The following is a 6,000-nucleotide window of genomic DNA, read 5'->3' as shown; positions in this document are numbered from 1 at the left end:
ATCATTAAAAGAACTCAAAAATAAACTACATAATATATCGTACATAGCTGTAATTCGAAAACCTATTAACACAGAAAAGTCAAACATTAACGAAATTCGATCTATTGAAATTGAATTGAAACAAAGATTTTTGTTCGGATGCAACAAAGATTAATTTGTCTGTTTCCTATGTAAAATCGTAGGTGAAACGGCCAAAACACAAAACTTGACCCAATATATTAGTAGAGTAACTAAAGCTCAAAAAATGCCAATGTTAGGGAACCCGGCCGAACAGCTCTGATTTTGATAATTTTTTTTTTCAAACGTCGGTAATTAAATATACTTTAAAGTCTATAGGTAGATTAAAATTTTCCGCTGTTGCCGTTTTGATTTTTCAAATTTAATTGAAAATTTTTATGAAAAAAAAATGTTTTCCAAAAATTTTGCTTAAATTTCATAAATTAACTAATGCCAAAAGATTTTTTAGGCAATTTAAGGAAAACAACTATATGGGAGTGAAGGACAATCTTCCATCGTTTAGGCGATATATGCAATTTTCTCACAAATTGACTTCAAACACAAAAAAAAAACTATTTGAACACAACCGGCAACACCTACAATATTTAAATATTCATTTTTAAAAAGCAAGAACCTTATTCATATTTGTAAAATTAAAATTAAGTAAATTGAAACTCAGATTTTTGAAAAAAAAAAAAAAAAAAAAATTATTGAAACAATTTAACGTGTCCTTTTTTAAACTTTTTTGTAACATAAAATGCATTTATTTTTCAAAGTTCTTAGGACACATTTATTATGATCTATAATTATAAAAGAAATGTCAATATGTATTACAATTTATGAAAAAAAAATAAAAAGTATTTCATTTTAGAAGAACTTTTTTACTTGCTCTATAGGGCAAGTATTGGTTTCGTGTCGAAAAAAAAATTGAGGTTTTAATCAAAACCAACATTACGATGATGGAGAATTCCGAAAAAGTGGGTCCCGCAATTCCGTCCGTGCGTCTGTGCGTACACATTTCCACAGCCTAAACGGGTGGATGGATTTTCTTCAAATTTAGTACAGATGATTTTTATGGAATTCTGCAAGTTGTTTTTTTTTTTGTTTTTTTATATTTCGTTTAGAACGTATACCTCCCATACGAAAAAATACGATATTACGAATTTCTCGAAAACGGCTCTAACGATTTTGATTAAACTTTGTATACGTAATATTTAAAGCAGTGGCAATAAAACTGCATTTTTATTTTTTCTCAAAAAAGTCAAATAATAAAAAATTTTTTTTTTCATTTAACATAATTTTGCAGCAAAATCTACAAGTAGACTAACATAAAAGTGCTTTGAGCTGCAAGAGCAAGTACGTGCGACCCCAGTCGTGCATTTTATTTTAAATTTAGATCCAGCTTTTAAAATCTACAAGTAGACTGACATTAAAGTGCTTTGAACTGCAAGAGCAAGTACGTGTGACCCCTGTCGTGCATTTTATTTTTTAAGTTCAACATTTAAATATAAAGTTATTTTTTCTCCATTCAGTAGCCCTTATTGTCGAAAGTTAAATAGCAAAATTTTAAAGTTCTTATGTGCCAGAGTCTTTGAGAAAATCAATTATTTCAATGCATAAATTCAGTTATTATCGAAATATACAATGAAATTGGAGTAATTTTTAATTTTTTTTTTTCAACGAAAAAGTTTAAAAAAAGTCATTTAAATTTTTTTTTCAAAATTCTGAGTTTAAGAACCATTTTTTCAAAAACTATTCATAAAGTTTTGTGGATTTAAATTTTGTAGATCAGAATGAGCTTCTGGCTTTTTTAAAATGTGTTTTTTAATATTGTAGATGTTGCCGTTGTGTTAAAAAAAATTGAATTTCAATTTAAGAAACCAACACGGCAACATCGGCAATTTTTAACATATAGACTTTAAAGTATTTTTAATTACCGACGTTTGAAAACAAAAGATCATCAAAATCAGAGCTGTTCGGCCGGGTTCCCTAATAATTTGCTTTAGTTACTCCACTATATACCAAGAAGACTTTCAAACACGTTGGAGGAAACATTTAATTCTCCAACTCATGAATAAATAAATGGAAACTTCGCGGGTCACTGTGGTGTATGTGGAACTTTTTTTTTAAATAATGTTTTATTTTCACAAGTTGAGCATGCTTTCAAATTGTTTAAATAATTAACCAAAATGCCACTTAAGTGGTTCAAAAATAGTATATTAGTTAATTAGAACTTTCATTTATTTGTGATGGCGAAAATTATTGAGTGCTGGGGTCGAATCACGACGCACGATTACAATCATACATTAACGTTTTGACTATTGCCGTCTCTATTTAATCAGTAGAAAAAGATAGGAACAGATAGCGGCCAAACGTTAACGAATGAATGCCGTGAAGTAATTGAAGCAGTAAATAGTCTTATAGTTCTTTATAAACCTACCATGCTTACCTGCTTTAAAAATTAAAGTGAAGTTGTATTTCATTATTTATCGTATAGATACCAAGATACTTTTATTTCGCTTAAAAAGATAAATTCCAATAAGAAATTCACATTTGGCGGTTTATGCGTTTTTTTTTCATAAGAATACCTTCCACCCCATTAAAGTGGCAGCTTTGTTTAATCGCTATTTTGCTTTGCTCTTATGCTCTGCTCATGTGTATTTCACATTTTTGTGTTATTTCCTTTTGTTGTGCGATTCTCCCGGTGGCGTTGCGCCGCATCGCATATAATAATCCAAAAGCAAAATCCAAAAAGTCTCAACAAAAACAAATTTCAGTTTGTCAATGGCGTACTTTGCGTTAGGGTCGCGCGTATCCTTATAGCTATTCCCTTCAAAAGCTTTAATTTCTGTGCAAAAGAAAAAAGAAACAACAAAAATTATGTTTCTCCTTGGGTTTTTTTTTCATCATCATTTTCTTTAATTTCTAATTGTTCTCTATTGAAGTGAAATTAAAAGAAAAATAATTTTAACATGCAAACATCACAGAAGATATTATTACAATTACAAAGTGGTTAGCTCTGGAAAAAACAACAAAAATGACATAATATTATTTTTGTTTGACCAGTGTTTTTGCAGAAAAAAGAAACAAGAAAAAAAAGTGTTTTTTTTTTTTTCAAAATGGGGAGCATAAAGGATTGTGCAAGTTCTTTTTTTTTTCGAGTTTGTCGATAATATCAATTTCGTCTTATATGTCTTTCGATATTCGGCATAATTTGAATGAAATTTCTGTAAAATGCTAAATTCGAAAAAAAATGTGCATTTAATAAAGTTTATCAAATGTAAATTCGAATGAGAAATGAAATGAGTTTAGTGAGAATGACGACTATGCTTGTTTAATAAATTCAAAAAAAAGAAGTAGAAAAAAAAAATTATAGCAATGTCCGTAATCCGTGTGCGAAAAAAAACAACAATCAAAAGAAATCGACTAAAAAATACGACGGAATTTTGAGTGTGCGTATCAGCAAAAGTGGCTTCGGTGAATAAAAGGAGTAAAATATCAAATTAAAAAAAAAAAAACATATTGTTTTTTTTTTTAATACAGGAACGAGAGAAGAGGCAAAAGAAAAGTATAGAAACAACAACAAACAATTCGCAAAAAAAAAAAATCACAAAAAAAAACAAACAACCGAAAATGTTTCATCACTCCTGTTCTTATACAGTGCGGTTAACTTGGTTAGACACAAATAGAAAAGAAGATTAGAGTTGAGAAATAGTCATAACTTAGTTTAATTATTAGTTTTCGTCAACAATGGTCGATTTTTAAATCGGGGTCTAAGCAATCTGTAACAAACTATAGGCCCATTGCTTAGCTTCAATTAATTCCAAAAGTTTTTGAATCGTTTGTCAAGAAGAGAATGTATGAAGCCGTTAAAGATTTTATATCGCCTTTTCCAGCATGGGTTCGTCAGTGGGAAATCAACTGCAACAAATCTAACGTTATTAACGAATTTCTGTGTGAATGCATTTAAAAATGAAAGTCAAGTAGATGTGGTCTACACTGACTTTTCGAAAGCGTTTGACAGAGTAGGTACCTAAATCACACAATACTCTTACAAAAACAAAAGTCATTAGGTGTCCATACACCTTTAAATCTATCTATGTTCGTGTATCGTTCGTCCTGTTGTGGATTATTGTAGTGTTGTTTGGTGTCTGTATTATAAAAACGCTTCGAATCGAATTGAAAAAATCCAAAAAAGATTCACGAGATATTCGCTTCGGCTGCTAAAATGGAGTTTGCCTTTCCTTACTAGCCCAGTAATTTTAGGCATTTTTTACCTCAATCTGCAGAAAAATTCCTACTGGGCTCGATTTTGGTATAGACCTTCGTTACGGCGTTGTTATGAAGATGTGAAAAATCGACATTGATATCGCGTCCGCGTTAGAAGTTATAGAGGTCAAAAGGTCATGAAAATCAGTTTTTCGCATATATCTTGTGATCCGTTGCTCGGAGGTCAATAGGGGTCTATGGAAAATCTGTTCGTCATAAAATTATCTACAAATTTTGCCTTATGCATTTTTCTGTAAATCCAACAGATTTTGGACTATATTATAACGTAGTCATTCAAACTACATAAATTTGTTCAAAGTTTCGATATGACTCTTAGAAGTAGTCTAAGATTGATTTGGGGTGTTTTGACCCTCAAATGTTTTTACCCTGAGACCAAAACGTAATTTTGACCTGAGGGTCAAAATTAATTGCTAAGATTTTATTAAATAGTTAGTTAGTAGCTAAGTAACTTGGTTAGTTAGTTAGTTAGTAAATTAGTTTGAATATCGATTACAAGTGAAACTTTTAAAAACGTATTAATAGAAAGCAAAAGAGATTACACATGTATTTTTCAGTATTCAAATACTGAATTATTCACTCTTAAATAAAACAAACCTATTATTACGTATCATGTATTATGCCTACGCTTGAAACAGCTCTATTCCGAAAATGGTTGGATTTACAGAAAAATGCATAAGGCAATATTTGTAGATAATTTTATTTCGAACAGATTTTCTATAGACCCCTATTGACTTCCGAGCAACGGGTCACGAGATATATGCGAAAAACTGATTTTCGTGACCTTTTGACCTCTATAACTTCTAACGCAGACGCGATATCAATGTCGATTTTTCACATCTTCATAACAACGCCGTAACGAGGGTCTATACCAAAATCGAGCCCAGTAGGAATTTTTCCGCAAATAAAACCTAAAATTACTTGACTATACTTATAAAGATCGGTGTACTTTCATTGATTTAATGAGTCTCGAAGCCAGAAGGGAATACTTTCTGATTTCTTTTGCTAGAGATATTGTTACGGGTCATATAAATGATCCTCCATAACTAATGTTGTTTAGACCATACAGCCCAGCTCGATGCTTCAGGCCAAAAGTGAACAATTGTTAAAAAATATGATCTAGTATCTAATCTAGATTTACGTTTGGGATTCTTAGAAGAAATCCATCAAGCTTTAAGGACCCATACCATCACTTTCTGTTCAATTTTTCCTCGTTTGTTTGAATATTTTACAGTACCCGATACAAAAATGCTTACAAAAAGAATTGAAAAAGTTTAGAAAAATTTCTTAAGCTTTGCTCAGAGCATAACTCCGATCAAAATTATATAAGTAGATATTTGATGCTTGGAATAAAGGCTCTTGAATTAAGATGAATGAATAATGATATAATTTTTTGTAAATTCGGTATATTCTTTGCAATAATATTGAGTGCTCTAAGTTACTCTCTTTAGTCATAATATATGCTCCTAGTGAGCAAAAGACGGTTAGTTTTTGAAATTCTACATTCCAGGAATTATGGAAAGCGTGAGCCAATTTTCCATTGTTGCAGACATTTTAATTTGCATGTAAATGATCTTGATCTTTATGTGATGTCAATTTCATTAAGTTAGTCTTCGAACATTATGACACAAATTCAACTTGTGATTTCTACCCTTCTTAAATGCGTACTTAATTGTTGATATGATCGCTCCAAATTGTAAAAATTGGATCTCAAGT

General features: G+C 30.6%; 1 protein-coding gene across 7 annotated transcripts in view; it reads left to right on the top strand.

Annotated features, from left to right (window-relative positions):
- Nucleotides 1–2,730: 2,730 nt before the first annotated feature.
- The window catches only part of LOC129916746 (uncharacterized), a 137,217-nt gene continuing 133,947 nt past the window's right edge, over nucleotides 2,731–6,000 (top strand). For 4 of the 7 annotated variants that reach the window (XR_008772537.1, XR_008772535.1, XR_008772536.1 and 1 more), the window contains exon 1: nucleotides 2,731–3,487. The gene's annotated coding sequence lies outside the window, so the exon portion shown is untranslated. The remainder of the gene's footprint in view (nucleotides 3,488–6,000) is intronic. The other 3 variants (XM_055996873.1, XM_055996870.1, XM_055996872.1) reach the window with 2 other exon arrangements.

This window comes from Episyrphus balteatus, chromosome 3, assembly GCF_945859705.1.
Source record: "Episyrphus balteatus chromosome 3, idEpiBalt1.1, whole genome shotgun sequence".
Lineage (NCBI taxonomy): Eukaryota > Metazoa > Arthropoda > Insecta > Diptera > Syrphidae > Episyrphus > Episyrphus balteatus.
This window is presented reverse-complemented; position numbering and strand designations above follow the sequence as displayed.